The 19,716-nt window shown below is 36.6% G+C and overlaps 2 long non-coding RNA genes across 3 annotated transcripts in view; one reads left to right on the top strand and one right to left on the bottom strand.

The window, feature by feature from the left end:
- Positions 1-297: 297 nt before the first annotated feature.
- LOC109491464 overlaps positions 298-19,716 on the bottom strand; it is a 39,148-nt gene continuing 19,729 nt past the window's right edge. For both annotated transcript variants that reach the window (XR_006585434.1, XR_002745422.2), the window contains one exon: positions 298-1,694. This is a non-coding gene — a long non-coding RNA (uncharacterized LOC109491464). The remainder of the gene's footprint in view (positions 1,695-19,716) is intronic.
- Positions 4,978-10,149, top strand: LOC109491463. Its single transcript, XR_002144821.3, has 3 exons — positions 4,978-5,113; positions 7,006-7,128; positions 9,905-10,149. It is a non-coding gene; the product is annotated as an uncharacterized LOC109491463 (long non-coding RNA).

Consider the following 19,716-nt stretch of genomic DNA (forward strand, 5'->3'; position numbering starts at 1 on the left):
TAAATATGGTGTATTTAGGTAACTTCACATGTTTCAATGTAATGAATATCTTGTGTATCAGTTTTCCCCTCTCCTACTCTTACCACCTAGTTTTGTCAAAATGAGACTTATTAGACGACTCTTCTCTGTCAACCAGAAGTTTTTAAGAGAGACCCAAGAGAAATATATATACTAAATTCAACTCTTTCCCATTCCCAAAATAGTGGTTCTTCTAACAAATAAACAGAACACATACCTCATTCAATGTTCTCAAAGTTACAATCTTCTAAGTGGTCTTTTACTGTAAAATAAAAGAACAAATTGTTACTCACTGCCCAACTTGGAAGGATCACCAGATGCACTGGGAAGAACTATGTTTTGCTATTACTTACAGAAAGATGTGGTTTTTCTGTCTAACTAAAGGAACTTTGCTTAGAGAAGCCCTGTGGTATTAAGTCAGAGGCAGGTTCCAATGTTATGAAGCCACTTAATGATGATGGTCACAACTGCTGGCCAATGACTTTTACCTAAGACCAACTATCTTCAAAATGCATATGCACTTCTGTGATCTTCTATAACTTTTATTATTTGTGCCTCTCATTTTTAGTAAATGAGTATATGTTTAGTAAACATAAATATGTTGTTTTCTCTTCTTGACTTATATCACAATTAAATTTCATGTGTATTTCTGATCCTCTAATTTCTGTAGATTCTGTGCTCTTTGCATAGGGCAACCTAATCTGCTGTGGTACATACAGTTTTCTGTTCCCCCTTGTGCCTCTCTGGCCTTTATACAGTGGAAAAACTCAGGAAGTACACATTGAGTGAGCTAATGAAGGCTACTGCTCTTGAATGCTGAATTTCCAATGTCTGTATTATTCTATTTAGCTGTAGTATCAATTTTTTGAGATTATTCAAATCAACCTGTCACAATATCTGGACAAAGTTACCTTTTCATACTGCCCGGAGAATAATATGCATCGTGTTTAACTTTAGGAGTTCTCTCATTTATTCTTCTGACCTTTTAATTCCTTGCAAAAATTAGATCCTTTAGATATACTCATCTTAAGCTAAAACTAATAAGAGAATTTGCCTAATGTTTAGCTCAGAGAAAATGGAAGTGTTCTGTGAAGAGCAGTATGGTCTCTAAAAATTCCTTTGTCACCTCAGGATATATAAGAAGTTAAATAATCATATCAGAATGACAAAGAAAATAAGTACAAGATTGTGTCACCCCTCTTGCAAGATAAACTTTTCCAAGGATATGGAGAAACTATTGTTTGTTCTCTTCCGTTAGCTGCTATGAAAGGAACAATTTAAAGAGCAAATACTGCATTGTTAAATTCCAAAAGTTTATCTTGTACTTAAAGTAATTTGTGCGTTCATTTAGAAACAAACTACAGATTTTCCCAGAATGAATAACTACAATTTAGAAATAGAGACAATCTTATAAAAAGACTAGATTAAAAACAAGATACTTTATTCATGATTGCTGTTTATTTTTCTAATAGATGTTCTTTTTCTTCTGTAGCTCAAAGAAGAGTTAGTCAAATTGTTTCATCTGTTTGGTTTTTAATGAAATTTACTGATTGAGTTGATGATTATATTTTCAGCAATCAATGAGTAGTAGATAATGTAGACCTCAACAGCATCTTCTTGGCAAGAACTCCAGGGACTCTTATAATTCTTTATAGAACATCTGTGCTAAATGGAAACTGCAAGAGAAAAATGAAAGAAACTTAAATATTCGCAAATGGATGAATTTTTATAAATGCCAAATGTTTGGCAGGACTAGTAGAACTTTGCTTATATTTATAAGGAAACATGCTATCAAAAAATTGAATGTATGAACATCGTCTTTATTATCCAAGCAATAACTGCTTTTGTCAGTAAGCAGGTATTTAAATGAGACAAGTCAGAAGAAATTGGAAATAAGAGAGATTGAACTGGGGAAACCCACTAACAAGTCCCCTGAGAGGAGATCAAGCAGAGATAAGGAATGTCTCAAAAGAAACAAATTCTTTCAGGTGCATAAATCCAATTATAATCAAACTGAAGTTGTGAGTATATCAAAAAAATGAATGTCAGTCAAAATGGAGTTGCTATAGAAAATAGAATCATGAAGGTAAACATCCAAAGTCAAAACTACATTCGTCAAGTGCATTCAAGTATGCAAGGAAGATTGCCAAGAATATTCCTATCACTGTGTAACTAAATGAATTGGTATTAGCTTTAAACCATTATGCATTTAAGTCATTAACTATCTGTGTCTGTTTTGATTCTATGATCACAGAGAAATCCACTTTATATTTTGGTTTCCTAGAATGAGTTGGTTCTACTCTCTACAATACTGTGGTCCATACAAGAGTTACTTTGCTCATTACAAACAAATCAGTTGACATTCACGGTTTATTCACCAGTTTCAAGGACTCTGGTGGATTCACCAATATAGTATCTGTTCTTTACGAAGCCTCTTGAAAGCCAGGCAGCAGCAGCATTTTCCTGGTTTTCATAAGCTTTTCTAAAGTGTTACGGGAAAACTGAGCCTTTTAGACATTTAAATTTCTACATCTGTATTCTACTCTTATCTATAAAATCCCACAATATGTTGTCTAACTAAAATGAAGAGTAATCACAATTAGTCATTCTAGTACTCCAAATTCAATTTAAGTTTTATTTTACAGCTCTTCTGAGAACTATCGTGCACCATTTGTAGAATTATAAAAAAAATGGTATTACATGAAAACTTTAATGAACTTAAATTTTATCAGCTTGTCAATATGTTTATATTGGGGGATAAAAAAGAATGTCGAGAGCAATTCAAAATCAGGTGTCCATTTGTTACACTTGAGCAAGCAGAATGTGTGTGCAGACTATTATGTGTAGGTTGTCAACAAAACATGTCTAAAATTTAAGAATCACCTGAAATTATTATGCCTTAGAACAGAAGTTTGGAAAAGGCAAGAAGACTGTCAGCCATGTCTCCCATAAAACAAGCAGCTCATAAAAGACATTCCTAAAGTAGCACATTATTTTACTCAACATAAAATTTTGTACCTAGATTGAAAAAAAATTTTTGGAGAAACTCAAAGTTAGGTTTGTAGTACTTGGTATAATAATATAACAAAATTGAAGAAGAAAAGCCTTCTATTATTTGAACATTTTAAGTCTTTGTTCAGTCCATATAAATTGTATATATTACTAAGACTACTGAAATCATGGAATGGTTCTGTTAAACCAGAGACACTTAAAACTACCCAGGCCATGGATAAGACAGGATAGTCTGGATTATGCTACAATAACAAACAAGCTCAAAAATATCAGCACAGGCATGGGGTGCTTGGATGGCTCAGTTAGTTAAGCATCTGACATCAGCTCAGATCATGATCTTGAGTTTGTGAGTTCTAGCCCCACGTTGGGCTCTGTGCTGACAGCCGAGAGCCTGGAGCCTGCTTTGGATTCTGTGCCTCCCTCTGGCCCTCCCCTGCTTACACTGTCTCTCTCAAAAATAAATAAACGTTAAAAAAAAATTTTAATGTCAGCACAGGTATATTTCTGATGCTATACATCCACTATAAGTTGGTTAGGCTTCTGCTCTACATAATTGCCTTCCTTCGTCTATGGCTCAGGCTGATGGAGCAGCCATTGCCAGATGGCAAGGCAGAAGACAAGAGAATATAGTGAAGCATCTATTGATGGGAAAGTGAGATCCTACTACCATGTGCCCAGAAGTAGAAAAAAATCCCCAAACACAGCAGTTGTTCACAGATCTAATGAAAATGAAAGGATAAAGAGTAATGATAACATATATAATTACATGTCACAATTTTAACAAAATAAAACCTGTTGAACCAAATAGGCTCTAGGAAAGAAGAACGGCCATCAGTGTGTAAATAGAAATAAAACATGAGCAATGTCTTTCTTGAGCTGAGACAACTCACAGTGTTAAAATTTTGTACTAGGTGAAAGCAAAACATAAACAGGGCCGAATATAAGGCTATTTATGTTCCCTGCATTGGGTTACTCTAGGATTCTTCTAATCACAATAAGGTAGCACTTCTGAGATATCAAAGGATGGGCCAGCTGTATGGTCTCCTTCCTTATATTCCTTACAACATGAAATATCAACATTATTCTCCTCTCTGCAGAAAGCCCTCACCCAAAGTGATAACAGTATTTACAACTGCCAGGGCCCCAACTATGTACCTTGTTTGGGGGCTGGAAACACCTGGGGATATTGTCTGAGGGCCCAAGAAAAACCACTGCCAGGCTGACCTTTCCAGCAATGGAAGGCAGTAGGTATTCTGACCCCTATTCTGATTTCCTCCAGAACAGAAATTATAAATGGCATCTGGTAAGTGGCATCTGATCACATTTTATTTTTGCTTTTATTTGTGATATAAAGGGACATGTATTAATTTTTCTGGGAGGAAAAATCAAGCAAACAATCAAGTATAATTTCTAGACAAAAGGACTCTCTCAGTAAAGAACTTACAGGTATTACATATTCTCCTCCCTCATACAAATATGTAGTCTCTCATGAGGAAAAAGCACATAAACTTTAACACATATACCTAGAATTATAGCACTCAGAGTCCATTTATCCCATTTGCTTTCTAAAAAATAAGCTGAAAAAGGAAATTTGTTACATAATGGTATTTTATGGTATTTTACTAATGATCTTTTTTAATGTAGGTCAGGCAAATACAATCAGCTATAAGAAAAAGACCTTAGAATTTTTCAAAATGTTCAAAAGAAGGTAGTGTTGATACTATCTATAAACAACTACAAGGGTCAGAAAATGAGATTTACCACGGAGTTTTCTATAAGGTACACAATAGAAGCATAATGTCCTTCCTACATTTGTAAGTGCACAAATGTATGCATTTCTGGAGTATGTACCTAGGGTAGAACTTGGGAGTTACAGGTCAGGCATGCATACGTTCTACCCATAGTGCTTCAGTGTAGTGATACACTATCTACTCCTACTAGTTTCCATGACAACATCTTCATGTACACTTGGTATTTTTATACATACAGTGGCCAAGAATACCATTGCTATCTGTGACAGAATTCTAAGATGGCCCCATAATCTCAGTCCTGGTGTTACTTCTATAATTTTGTTCACTACATGGTAAGAGGTATTTAGCAAATGTGATTAAGGTTACTAATCAGTTGACCTTAAAATAAGGACATTGTCTGGGTGGTCCTAAACTAATCACATAAGCTTTTTAAAAGGAAAGCATTTCCTCTAAGTGGCTACAGAAGAAGAATTCAGAGAGATTCAAAGCATAAGAATGATTCAGCAAGACAGGGATACTCTATTGCTGTAAAGGAGCTAAGACAACCAGTAAGAAAATGGGGATCTCAGTCCTACAACAACAGTCAACTGAATTCTACCAAAAATATGAGTGAGCTGGGAGGCAGATTCTTCCCTAGAACCTCCACATAAGAGGCCAGCCTGGCTGCCACCTTGATCGTGGCCCGTGAGACCTTTAGCAGAGAAACCACCTATGCTTAATAAAATTTTGACCAATCAAACTGTGAGCTAATTAATGGGTGTTATTTTAAGTTTATAAATTTGTGGTGATTTTTTATGCAGCTACAGAAAATTAATACACTGTCTGTGACTAACCAGATAGTATAGGACCTGACTTAACCAACCTCTACTCTGGTCTAATTGATTGTTGTCATAGGAATGTAGGTTTGCTGTTTCCCCATGTTCTACTTATGAGATGCTGAAAATTCATATTTTTATATTAAATTTTCTAATATTTTTTGAACCTGGCAAGTAATTCAGTTAAACCAGAAAAAGTTTTAAAAAGTCACTATGTAGGCCAGTTTGTAACTCTGGCCTAGCAGTTCCTTTCAATTCCAATGTTCCATGATCTACTAAATGAATGTTAATAAAGGTCTTTCACTTTTTGTTTTAAATAATATATATTGGAAATGTTGTAATGCACTAAATGGCTTCTAACTTTTCTTCCAGATGAAAGATTTATAATTATTAATGCACTATTCTTCCTTTTCTATGAGATCTCTTCCTGTGCAGAGGATTACAGGAATTGAGGTTTATATTAAAGTTTTGCTTGGGAGCCACCTGAAGAAGTTTCCATGCACCTAAGATAATACGATTTAACTCCTGGCTAAAAACCACCATGAGTTAAAATCCATCAAATACATTTAAATCCTTGAGTTTATAATGATTAAAAAAATAAAACTAAAAAGTAAAATCTAAAAACAAAAAAATAAAAAATAAAAAATTATAAAGTTTTGCTACATTAAACCATCAAATAATTCAAAACTAAGAAATATTGGGGCACCTGAGTGGCTCAGTCGGTTGAGTGTCTGACTTTGGCTCAGGTCATGATCTCACAGTTCATGAGTTCAAGCCCTGAATCAGGCTCTGTGTTGACACTCAGCCTGGATCCTGCTTCGGGTTGTATATCTCCCTCTCTCTCTGCTCCTCCCCTGCTCACGCTCTGTCTCCCTCTCCTTCAAAAATAAATAAACATTTTAAAAATATCAAAAATAAGAAATATTTATATTGATGTATAAACTTTTTTCTTATAATAGAAATATGGCAATAACGTGTATCAGGAAGAAATAGCTGTTTTTTCTTCCCGACTACAGAGGTGGTAGTTATGATTGTGATCTTGGGCAAGTTTCTTAACCTGTGTCAAATTTCTTGATAAAATGAACTTACAGTAATAGGAAACTAATAAGATTTTTGTAAGGATCATATGAGTATGTCTGAAGTACTTAGAACGTTGACTAGAGCTTAATGTTCAACAAATATTAGTAATTTGCAAAGAGAGGCATGAGAGTTCTAAGTAGAGAGAAGATCTCATCTTGGCCAGAGATATTCAGTAGCTTGATGGTGCTTCCATATTCCTTTGTGTGGCTTTAAATCTAGCGTTAGTCCACCTTTTCAGATCCCTTATCTGCTTTAGTGCAAGCTGTAGAGTCCAAATCATCTAACTGTTCAACATGTCCTAATTTCATGATGTATCTTCCCTCATTTAGATCCCACAATATGGAATATTAAGAATCCTGTTTCCCTTTGTCCATCCTAGACAGCAAACCTATAGACAAGTCCTCCACAAAACGTCTCCAGATTTAGCAGAAACTTGACTCCTAATTTCCATGGTAAGTGTCTAAACTTCAGGTTAAAGTACATGGCTGACGTCTTGCATTATATTAATTTGCATCTCAATCTGTTTCATTTATAGATGATAAATTCCTTACAAAAAAGTGTATTTTATTTGTGTTCCTACAGAGCTTAGAATGAGGACTTCTAATGTTAGGAACTCAGCAAATGTTAATTGAATTGAAGATGCTCAAAAGCAGCAGACAGGGGCTGCTCAGTTGGGTTAGCGTGACTCAGTCGTTTAAGCATCTGACTGGAACTTAGGCGATGATCTCACAGTTCATGAGTTCGAGCCTCACATCAAGCACACTGCTGTAAGCACAGAGCCCACTTGGGATTGTCTGTTCCCCTCTCTCTCTCTGCCCTTCCCCCATTTGTGTGTGTGCATGCGCAGCCATTTGTTGGGATGAGCACTGGGTGTTGTATGTAAGCGATGAATCATGGGAATCTATTCCCAAAGCCAAGAACACACTATATACACTGTATGTTAGCTAGTTTGACAATATTAAAAAAAAAACACGTTCTCTCTCTCTCTCTCTCTCTCTCTCTCTCTCTCTCACACACACACACACACACACAAACACACACACAAACATTTCATGAAAAAAAAGCAGCAGACAGGCCATTCAATAATGAACACAGATAAAGAAGAAAGAGATGATTCAATATTTACATATCATAAATTGAGACACGTTTGGTCTGCCCATTTTTAGAATTTTGTGTTTGTTTTGTTGTGTATTCACCTTTACAGGCTAAAAAGTAAAATAACTACCGGGATGAGAAGCCTGAATGAAATCATTCCTAACAACATAATTATTTTTATGTCCTCTTGAATTCAGCAATTTCCTATCATTAAATAAGTTAGACTTCCAACAAAGCACAATAGCCTTGTAGCACTAACTACTTAACTTGGGATTCTAATGTGCTATCTTATTTGGCCAACAGCTGTTGCTACTAAATTTCCGCCTCTCTGAAAGTAATCACATGGCAGAATAGTCTGCCAGTTTAGACATGGATGGTTCTCCTGCTGATTTTCTTTGCCCTCTATCTACCATATATAAAAATACCAGATTTTCACTTTGTGGGCCTTACTTACAGCTAGGTTACAGATTTATAAGCAGTGCTGGTCAAGGGGACCTTGTTGTAAGTCTACTGGGGGTATCTGGGAAAGGTTTTCATCCACAATAAAAAAAAGAACTCTTTTTGCCTTTGAATATGTTATATGAGGATACGCCTCCTGCCCAGTGGTTATTTTTTAGCCACAAGAGGACATACCTGAAAACTAAAGCCAAGTCACCAAAAACATAAGTCAGAAGGACAGGAAAACACCCTTGTCCTGAATAACACTGCTTTTCCAGAAATCAAATCCTAAGACCTGTCATTTCCGGAATTCTTTTTCTATTAGATCATAGATCCTTACTGTTTTTTCATTTTGTTTAGTTTGCTTGTCCAGATCTTACAATAAGAATACTAAGTCTGGGTGCCTAGGTGGCTCAGTGAGTTGAGCGTCCAACTCAGTTTTGGCTCAAGTCATAATCTCCTGGTTCATGGGAATGAGCCCCGCATTGGGCTCTATGCTGACAGCACAGAGCCTGCTTGGGATTCTCTCTCTTCCTCTCCCTTTCTGCCCTTCCCCTGCTCACACGTGTGTGTGTGTGTGTGTGTGTGTGTGTGGGTGTGGGTGTGGGTGTGCATGCACACACATGCGCATGCATGGATGCTCTCTCTCTCTCTCTCTCTCTCTCTCTCTCAAAATAAATAGGTAAACATTAAAAAAGAATACCAAGTATAAAGTGTTTCCCGAATGATGTAGTATTCATCACAATCACAGCCGACTAAAACTTGTGTTTCTCAACTGGAATTTTTTTCATTATAAAGTCCCAGTTAATAGTAATATTCAGTCATAATAAAATGATGACTTAAGGGACATTTAAACTGAAATTATGTGACTGTCTTTATAAACTGTAATACTTGGAAAGATAAAACTAGCAGCAATTTTATCCAGTTAAACATTAATATCTTGCTAATCCTGGACCTCCCTGGTGATTTACAGCTCACTGAATAGTGCTAATAAATATTCTAGTGTAATGCATGTCGATAATACTTACTATATGAGAAGGACTATATCAGCTTACCTCCAAATGAAACAGCAAGACATTTGAGCTAGAAATTTTTCAATTATTTTGTGACAAAGAAATTGAGGAAGTTTCTATTTCAAAACTCAATTGATGTATATGGCTCAGTTTTGGTTTGTTTTCCCTGAGGACTTATTCTGCCAATATAGGGCACCTTTTTATGTATACAGCCATTCCTATACAGTCCTGTTAACATCAGGAGAATTAGCCAGACTCCTAACTCTAACATTCCTATCCTCAAAGGCAGATATCACCTACCTGTACCAACACAAAGCAAGAAATACTTTAAGATATACAATTAGCAGTATCAGAGTTTGCTGTTTGCATATTTATCTATGAACAAACCTTACTTCATCCTTTTAAAATGAGAATTGTATATAACTTGTTACAATAGAATGGGGCAAACAGTGGCTAACTACACATTAAAGTATGTAGAATTCACTTTTTCTTCTGAAGAGAGGGACAATTAAAATGTTAATGACAGAAATTTCAACTTAGGCCAAGTTAAGTTTAAAAAAAAAAAAAAGGAAACCTATTGGCTCAGGTATCTGAAGAGACTAGGCCAAGTTCTTGTTCAGTTTGATCCAAGAATGCACTCAATATCATTTGAACTTGGTTTCTCTGTTTGACTTTCTCTCAGACCTCCCATGGCTTCAAGTTCATATTCCTCCTCATTAATAACAAGATCAGAAGAGAAGCACCAGGCTCTTCTTTCAATGGGTCCAGAAAAAGTCTCCTTGGATTTCATTTCCTCTTATTGGATCTTGGTCCATTCCTAGGTCAGTGACCAGAGCAATATAGTTCCAATGAGCCAGGAGCCAAAAGTGGAGATTTCTGCACTGAATTATATGAATTATATGAAGTGAGAATAAAAGAGAGATTGTTCATCAGAATCAAATTGTGGATTTATTACCAAGAGGAGAAACAACAGTTGCTGGGCATCTAAGACAAAGATGTCTTAGACATCTTTATAAAGCCTCTTTAAAAAGAGTCAAAATGGGTGTTGTATGGAAACCAATTTGACAATAAATTTCACATATTGAAAAAAATAAAAATAAAAATAAAAAGTGCCTATTAAAAAAATAAAAAAAATAAAAAGAGTCAAAATAAAACTAAATTGACATATTGACATACACTCTTTAGACACTCAAAGAAGTAGTCATTTAACTGTCAAGAGACAAAAATCACTTTAAGTTTGATTGAAATGATTCATTATTCCCAAATCTTTCAGTGTAAAACTAAATATAAAATACATTTTATACATATTACTATATTTACATTCTTTTTACTAAGCAATAAATCATTCAGTGTGGTAAAGTCTACCATGAGGGCAGCACTACAAAGGTGTTTTCATAGAATTAGAGGAGGAAAGACATGACTGCAGATACCAGATTACCCTAACTGAGGTGAAAAGACTTACTTCCATGAAGTGGTGTTGACCAATGGAATGGAAGACGCGGTGATGTAAAATGAGGTGTTCTTGCTATGGACTGAGTGTGAGGGATATAGAAAATGTTCAAGATTGAGGCTTACATTGGAATCCTCAAGGAATTTTAGGATTTAATGATATGAGATCAGATGACAGTCTAGGTGGAAGGAACAACAGTCACCCCCCCAAACCACCAAAAACAAACAGAAAAACATAACAGTGAATAAAATAGTTTTTTAGTGAGACAGTAAGGATATCAGTGTTATAAACACAGAAGAATGAGTGAGACACAAAGTTCTACATCAGGAAATTGTAGGGTCCAGGTAAAGAATGACTGGCAAAAAAGAAAAAAAAAAAGAATGACTGGCAGAATATGGTAAAAATGGGTAATGGAATCATGCAGACCAGAATGCAAAGCCCAGGGCTGCCATTTAACAAGTGTGTGACCTTGAACCAATTACTGAGCCTCTCTGTGCCTCATTGCTTTACCTGTTAGCAAAGGTGAAGAAAACCCATTTGAAAAGATTGTGAGGACTCAATGAAAGAATGCATTTAAATTTAGCACAGTCCCTGGCATGTGTGATATATATGACAATTGTCAGTGGTTATTATTATTACTATGTAAGTTAATGTGATGAAAAAGCAAAGATCCTGAGTTGGGCTCTTTTAGGGAAAACACACACACACACACACACACACACACACACACACACACCAGCCTTACTCAATTCCTTCAGATAACGTGGAATTGTTGTTTGTTTGAGGAGTAAACATGGAAAGGAAGACAATGCATAGCAAGGTCTCAAAAGAATCTAGGGACCATCAGAGAACAGAAACCATAGTTGACCTCGTTTCACAGTAACCAGACCACCATAGTCCAGTGTGGTTCAAGTTCCAGGGCTCTGAGACAAGAGTTCAATGTTTCCTTCTCAAAACAACCTGATCACAATTCTCTGATGAATCCTTTTATGAAGATTCTCTGCTTTTCTCTACCTCTCAACTTCTCCTACCTCCTGGCTAACTCCTCTCTCGTAGCCAGTCAGATCTCAGAAGAGAAGGTTGGTTCAATAAGCCATTCTTTGGGTAAAGGATTCACCATTTCACCTCTCTAGCTGCTGGATTATAGACTGTCTATCCTTGGACCAGATGTCCATTTAATTAGCAGTTGCCAGTTAACAGAGTGGCATGTAAGGAGAAGGCAGTTGTAGCGTGGAGGAATTTTCAGAAGAAAGCCCACATATAGGACTGTGAGGAGAAACTGGGATATAAGACTCAGTAGACTGTGTGAGGCCTGGCCAATACAAGACAGAGCATTTTAAAAAAATTAGCTAAGGGGCGCCTGGGTGGCTCAGTCAGTTAAGCGTCCAACTCTTGATTTTGGCTCAGATCATAATCTTGTGCTTGGTGAGATTGAGCCCTCTGTTGGGCTCTGTGCTGACAGAGCAGAGCTTTCTTGGAATTCTCCCTTTCCTCCTCTCTCTACCCTTCCCAGGGTCACTCTTTCAGTGTCTCCTTCTCTCCCTGCCCCTCCCCTGCTTGCATTCTGTCTGTCTGTCTCTCTCTCTCTCAAAAATAAATGGATATTAAAAAAACTTTTTTAAAAAATGATCATTTACAACAATTATTCAGATATCAAATTGCTGAATGTATCAAAAGAACGATGTTTCGGTAAGGCAGGTCAGTAAGGAAGTGATTACATTTATCCCTGTATGATGTGTAAAGACACGATCCACACTGAATAGAAATAGGGAGGTTAGCAGAGTGGTTAAGGGCATAAATTCAGTGCTTTCAGAGTCTGAACAACATTGTTTGATATTCATATCTTGTCATTTATTAACCGTGACTCTAATTGTTGTGCATCTACTCCAAACATCAGTTTCTTCACCTGTACACCAGGGAAATTCACAACAGCAGCTGTACAGTGTCGGTGTGTAAAGTGAATGAGATCATGCAGGTGAAATGCTGAACACAGAATGTCATTTAGTAAATGCTCCTCTCATGTTACCTGTTTTCATTAACTCTCTAAGGAGTCTGAGGACTTGAAGAGGTTTAGGTTGAATCCATGAAAGAGTCAGAGGCCTCAGGAGGGAAACTGATCTTAATGCAGCAGAGACTGGCTTCTGCTTTGGATGTACTAGCTCTAGCCAAAAAGGCCATGAGGACACTGAACACACATAGAAGGTCACCGACTTAGAAGAAGAGACAGAACAAGATAATGATACTAGGAGAAAAAGATGATGATGTTGAAAGACTACAGGTGAGCTCCCTAGAGAAAAAAACAGAGATCAGAGAGAAGAGGCCTGCTCCTTCTCCCAACTACAAACTGAAGAGGAGACATGCCAGGAAAGAGAACAGAGAAGGCTCCATGGGAGAGGGTCCCAAGATTCATTTATAGGAACATGTAATTTAAATAATTTGAACTATGCTTAAAATTATGTGTTTGTTGTTGGCCTTTTATCTCACTGCAGGAATATAATACTCTGTAATTAACTGGCAAGTTCAATAAAATGATTTTAATTTATATGAAGTGTTCTGTGAACACTTTCCTTCAAAATAAACTACACAGAAGTAATGTTCCTTAAGCACTACATTATACGTAAGGATATTTAGGGGATTATAATACAATGATACATATTTAGAATTTGCTTACTTCTCTACATTGTGTCATTTAATGCCCTACCAGAAAATGGAATTCATTCTCACTGAAATCTACCAATAATTCTGTGATATTTGCTAAAGAGCACTGCCTTGCATCTATTTCTTAAGCCATAAACTTGATAAGAATTTCCTTCCTTTTTTCTCAGTGATGCTACCCAACACACACATACACATACACACACACACACACACACACACACACACACACTCACAATCAATCACCAAGACTCAGTGCGTCTATGGTTTAATCACCTGTCAGAATATCCACATTTCTGCATTCCCACTGCCAGTACCCTAATGCAAGCCAAGCCCCCATCTTCCCTTATGAGGACTACTGGCCATGGTCTATAAGCCAGTATTGCCACTTGCATTCTTGTTCTTTTCCAATCCTTCTCAATCTCATTACCTAGAGGTACCTTGTGAAACACAAATATAATCACAAATATCCACTACTTACTACCCTACAAGTTCCTTCCCTAGGACTTAAATGAACTCAAATATCTTTGACACAACTATATTGTCTTTCACATCTAGCTGCCATCTACTTCTAAAGCTTCATCTTTCACCACTCTCTGATTGGCACTCTATGCCCCAGTCATACTTGACTCTTTCTAGTTTGTGTCTCATCTCCCTCGCCTCCTGGCTTTAGATATGCCTAAAACAACTTTAACTATTCCACTTATTCTTCAAGTCTAAACTTATATTTCTCTTTCTCCAGTCAGCCCTGACCCCTAAATCAGGATAGGTCTACAATGCTACCCATTCTATTTTGGCTTTCCATGACATCCATCACACTCAAAACTACTTGTTTATTATCCTTCTTATTAAGCTGCACACTTACTGAAGGCTGGGACCCTATCAATTTTGTTTGTAGCCAAAGCTGCAATAATAGAATCTACTGTTTATAAGGAACACAATAAATATTTACTAGCTAAATTGAATTTTTGGAAGAATCCTATTAAACTAAATGGTAGTAAACATTTATACTATTGCTGAGTAATTTGATTAATAATTTCAGTAATTTGTAGAGTCCATTTACATCATATGATATATATATATAACAAAATATAAACTAAAAGGCTATATATACACATTTCAAACAGATAATATTTACATTTTTTAAATGGATATGTATGTTTAAGTTTATGATTTCACATGAACATTGGTTTCATGACCACTTAAATGATTTTAGAAATATGCAAAATTGTTTTCTACAAATATATCCTCTATGTTACTAATTTCTTGGACAAAAACAAACTTGGTAGAATTTCTTCTGGATTCTTTCCCCCAAACCTCTATGATTCAAATACTCTCTTTATAACCATAAATTACTATGATGTTTCCACTGTAGATGTAATTTCTTAAGAGGAAGAATAAACTGTGTGACTTGGTGCTTGGATATTTCCACTTATGCTAGTAAAACAGAAACAGCAGGGAAATGTCACAAATGAAAATGATGCTTTATTGTCAAATGTGACCTGTCTTGTATGACAAGTATAAACGTTTGAAGCTGAGAGATACAGGGATTTCCTAGGAAATACATACCCCAGATATTAAAAGTTTATTGCAATTGAATCCTAAAATAACAGAGCCTAAATTATTAAACAGAAACTGTCTCAGACACCCAGAATTAGACTAGAAGCCAATTAAGTGTTTAATGCTATTGGGTATCATGAACTAATTCTTCCAAACTCTAGGGACAAGTTTCATTCTAACCCTGACCTAAAAATAAAAAGCCAGAGACAGTCTCAGAATATTTTATTTTGTCTCAGCTTATTAATTGACTTGATTCCTGCCCTTGTGTGAGGGCAGTAGGGTACAGGCTATCACAGGGTAAAAGGGCACTTTATTTTTTTTTAATTTTTTTTCAACATTTATTTATTTTGGGGACAGAGAGAGACAGAGCATGAACGGGGGAGGGTCAGAGAGAGAGGGAGACACATAATTGGAAACAGGCTCCAGGCTCCGAGCCATCAGCCCAGAGCCCGACGCGGGGCTCGAACTCACGGACCGCGAGATCGTGACCTGGCTGAAGTCGGACGCTTAACCAACTGCGCCACCCAGGCACCCCAAAAAGGGCACTTTAAAATTAATGATTTTCATATGGCAGTCAATGGGAGGTGTTTCTTTCTTCAGAGCATTCACTTCAAATAGTAAACCTCAGTACATTTTCACAGTTGGTGTTTAAAAAAAATTAGAAATACCATTTCACTCCAGTTAATGACCACTGGTGCCGTGGGCCAGGAGCAAGAGTCCAGAAAGGCCCAAACTTCCTGGAAACCTAGGTTTTCCAGTTATGCAAACCTTTCAGGCTTAGACTAGAGTGAAATTTTGAGATTGAATTCAAGATGAAAGCTAAACATTCAGGATAGTGCAGAAGAAAGTCAACATCGGAGAATAGAGGACCTATTTAATCTTTACCCCATAGTTTTGTACTCATCTTAGGGAAGGGATCAAAGTCGGACCTTTGCTCATTGGAAATAAGACAGACAAATGAAAAAGTGATCATTCCGAACACTCTTCTATAATGTATGGAGATGTCAACTTTTCCTGTTACCAGTTTATGGCCCCAGCTTCCAGGGCCTCTCACATCTCCTCATTGTGACTCAAGATGAATTGTTTTAGTGTCTCATGTCAACTCTACTATAATGTGAGGTCTTCCCACTGAGGATGTAGATACACATGTATCTCACTTACCCCTTCATCTCACTTTCCAGTGCCTCCATTCCACTTCTATATGGAAGCGATTACATCCTCTCTTAAGAACATGTCTTCTTTCTAATTTACTTGGTTCAGCTGGCAATTTCACATGAATACTGAACATTGGCTTCATAACCCCTCCACTGATTTTAGAAGTATATAAAACTGGCACCTTCTTCTAAAATAGGGAGTCTGCTGTCCCTGCTGTGTCAGACATTCAAGAAAAACTATCCTCCCTATACCAGAGAAGCTGTTCTGACCAAGGCTGCCAATGATCCCCCAGAATCAAAATGAAATGCTTCTTCTGGGGTTTCAGTTTTCTATAATATATCACTACTGACCAATACTTTCCTCCTGGAATCCTCTCCTTCTCTGGTCTCCAGGCCCACACACTCTCCTGGTGCTCCTCTAACTCACCAAATAGTGGACCATTTGTTCTCAGTCACATGTGAAATTTCTTCCTTTTCTGTCTAGCCCATAAATGACCCTGAAGCATTACACTGGCTCATCTGTTTTTATCCAGCATGCTGTCCTAATGCATATGTAGTCAGTTACCTAGAAGATCTATAGTTCTTCATCTCTATTTTCAGCCCAGACATCCTTCTAGAACCCCATGCTTCTATACCAAAGTGTCTATTCAATATTTTGTTCAACTGTGTTATAGGAAATTCAATGTCAATATACTCAAAACAGAAGTGTCCCTTTCCCCCTTCTGTACTCCCCATCTCATTAATGGCACCACTTTCCACCATCAAATCGTTAAATGTAGAAGTACGACAGATTTCAGGCTCTTCTCTTTTCTTTAAATCAAATTCTATTGATTCGACCTTCTTAAATGTTGCTTGTAACTTCTCCATCTCTCTGTTCTCTTCCTGATTATTTCACGTGGGCTTGTATTCAATGGTCTCTTGACCATGTGATCTTAAATGGCCTCCCTGCTCATTTTATCTTCTTCTAAACAAATATTCACTAAAATAATCTTTTAAAACACATATCTGAACATATTATCACCAGCTTAATGCCATTTCGGGGCTCTCTTAGCCCCATCATTTTCAGACTTTAGCATGCACTGATAACCTATAAGTCATGTTGGAACAGGTTGTTGGGCTCTACCCACAGAATTTCTGAATCAGAAGATTTGGGATAGGCCAGAAAATGGGCATCTCTAACAAGTTTCCAGGTGGTGGTATTGATTATCGACTAAAATCACACTTGGAGAACCACTGTATAACTTATAATATATATTTTACATTTCACTGCATAGTGTACAGGGCTTTGTCAACCCCTCTATAGCCATATCGCCTTACCACCATTATATGGATCTGACAGATGAGCTCCAGATGTGTAAAAGTGCCTCACTGCTTCTTGCCTCTTTGTTTTTGCTTAGCTATTCCCTCTTCCTCCTTTCCTTTCCCTCTGCCTGCCTATTTAATATCCACTCGTCTCTCAAGATCCAGCTCAAGTATCATCATCTGAGATCATTCCCAGTCTCCACTCCCACACTACACACACACACACACACACACACACACACACACACACACACACGGGTAGAACTGACTACTCCCTTCCTTGGGATCTCATTTATGAGTTGAACCTCCCCTTGTCACAGAACATGTATCATTTATCGTACTTAACTGCCTGTCTTCCTCTTTAAACTCTAAGCCCTTATAGGCAGAAACTCTCTTAGTAGTATGAATACCTCCAGTACTTTGCAGACCATCTATAATATTGTAGAAATGAAACATTTGATGGGTGAATTAAAACAGATAAATATATAGAAGTTAAACAATTTTATTTTTTTAAGTTTATTTCTTGAGAGAGTGAGCACACAAGTGGGGAATGGGCAGAAAGAGAAGGAGAGAAAGGAATCTCAAACAGGCTCTGCACTGTCATTGTGGAGCATGGCATGGGGCTTGCACTCACAAACCAGTGAGATTGTGACCTGAGCCCAAATCAAGAGTTGTTTGCTCAACGGACTGAGCCACCCAGGCGCCCCAAGTTAAATAATTTTAAAAGCCTATGCACGTTCCCACAAGATTACTCTGCATCTTTATGTAAGGAAAACTTATGAACTGGGAAAAATGTCCAAGGGTAGTTTGTATGTTTAGTATAAGACTAATGTGGAGAAGAGAATAGAGCTTCTTTCTTCTAAATTTAATGAATATAGACACTAAAAACAATTTGGCTAATGGAATATTAGGCCATACAACTGACTACATAGCAATTCCACAAGAATACAAAGACTCCAGTAATTCTATTGTATCCTTGCCTATACTGAGTAAGGCCAGCATTAATTTACAATGCTTTCAGCATGCTTAAATAAAAGGATCTAGACTCTCTTTATAATGAAGAAAAACAATTCATTTTAAACAGGGCATGGAGTGGGTGGAAGGATTGGTTCAGACTATAAATTACTGAATGGCCAACAAAAAGGAAATCTTTATGTTCCTCTTGGGTCATTGGCATAAGTTCCTGCATGTTTTATAACACATTACCCAAATATTTTGAATAGTTCATTTATTTATACATTCATTATTTTTAAAATATAACACAAAATATAATAGTCAATAACTAGAATGTAAAATATTGTGCTAAGTACACTGGAAGATTGAGAGAAAGGTCAAAATCACCCCTACCCTATTTCTCAATGGGGCATGCATGGTATTTTGGACAGGACAATTCTTTAGTGTGGGGGACAGTTCAATGCATTCCAGGATGTTTAGGACTCCTGTTATTCATCTACTAAAATACTGGTATCATCCCCCAGTAATGTAACCAAATGCCCTACGCATTCCCAAACACTTCCTGGGGGTGGTATCAGCTACAGTTGAGATTTATTAGACTAGAGATACCTTGACAAGGAGGCCCTTTGTGAAAAGTTGTGACACTCTCACTCTCTGGCTGTCTCACCCCATTTTGAAGGGAATAAGAAGGAAATGATGAATACTTTAAATTTTCTAATTTTTTGTTATGATTAACACTCATTTTACTCCTGTAACTCACTAATTAATAAGCTTAAATGTGAATGGTAATATTAATGTCTAATAATTAGTTACCAAAGGAATAAATATTTCTTGCACTGATGCCAGCTATTATAAATTGGACAATTATCATCTGATCTGGACTCTACTGCTAGACAACTATCACACATCAGGTAAATCATATGTTTTGGGATAAAATACCACAATAAATTTCAAAAGGTAGAAATATTGGATAAAATGTTCTCTGAGCAAAATTAAATAAGCAATCAATAATAAATAGCTGACAAATCAAATATCAAAAAATTAAATAATATACTTATCAATTATAAAAATTACAGATCAAAGGAGAAATCAAAAGAAAAATTAGAAAATGTTTTGAAATGAATAATGAAAATAAAGATCAAAATTTATGGGATGCAACTAAAGCAGAGGAAAACATATAGCTTTAAATGTCTACATTGAAAAGGTAGATTTAAAATCAATGATCTAAGTTTCCATTTTAAGAAGTAATAAAAAATGGGGCAAACTATGAAGAAAAACAATAATAAAAAGAAAAGCAGAAATCAATCAAATATAAAACAATAGAGAAAATGGACTATAGTAAGAAGAATGTCCCCCCGCCCCCTGCCGCCAAAGATGTCTATGTCCTAATCCCTGCAATCTGTGAATGGGTTACTTTAT

Source organism: Felis catus, chromosome C2, assembly GCF_018350175.1.
Source record: "Felis catus isolate Fca126 chromosome C2, F.catus_Fca126_mat1.0, whole genome shotgun sequence".
In the NCBI taxonomy this organism is placed as follows: Eukaryota; Metazoa; Chordata; class Mammalia; order Carnivora; family Felidae; genus Felis; species Felis catus.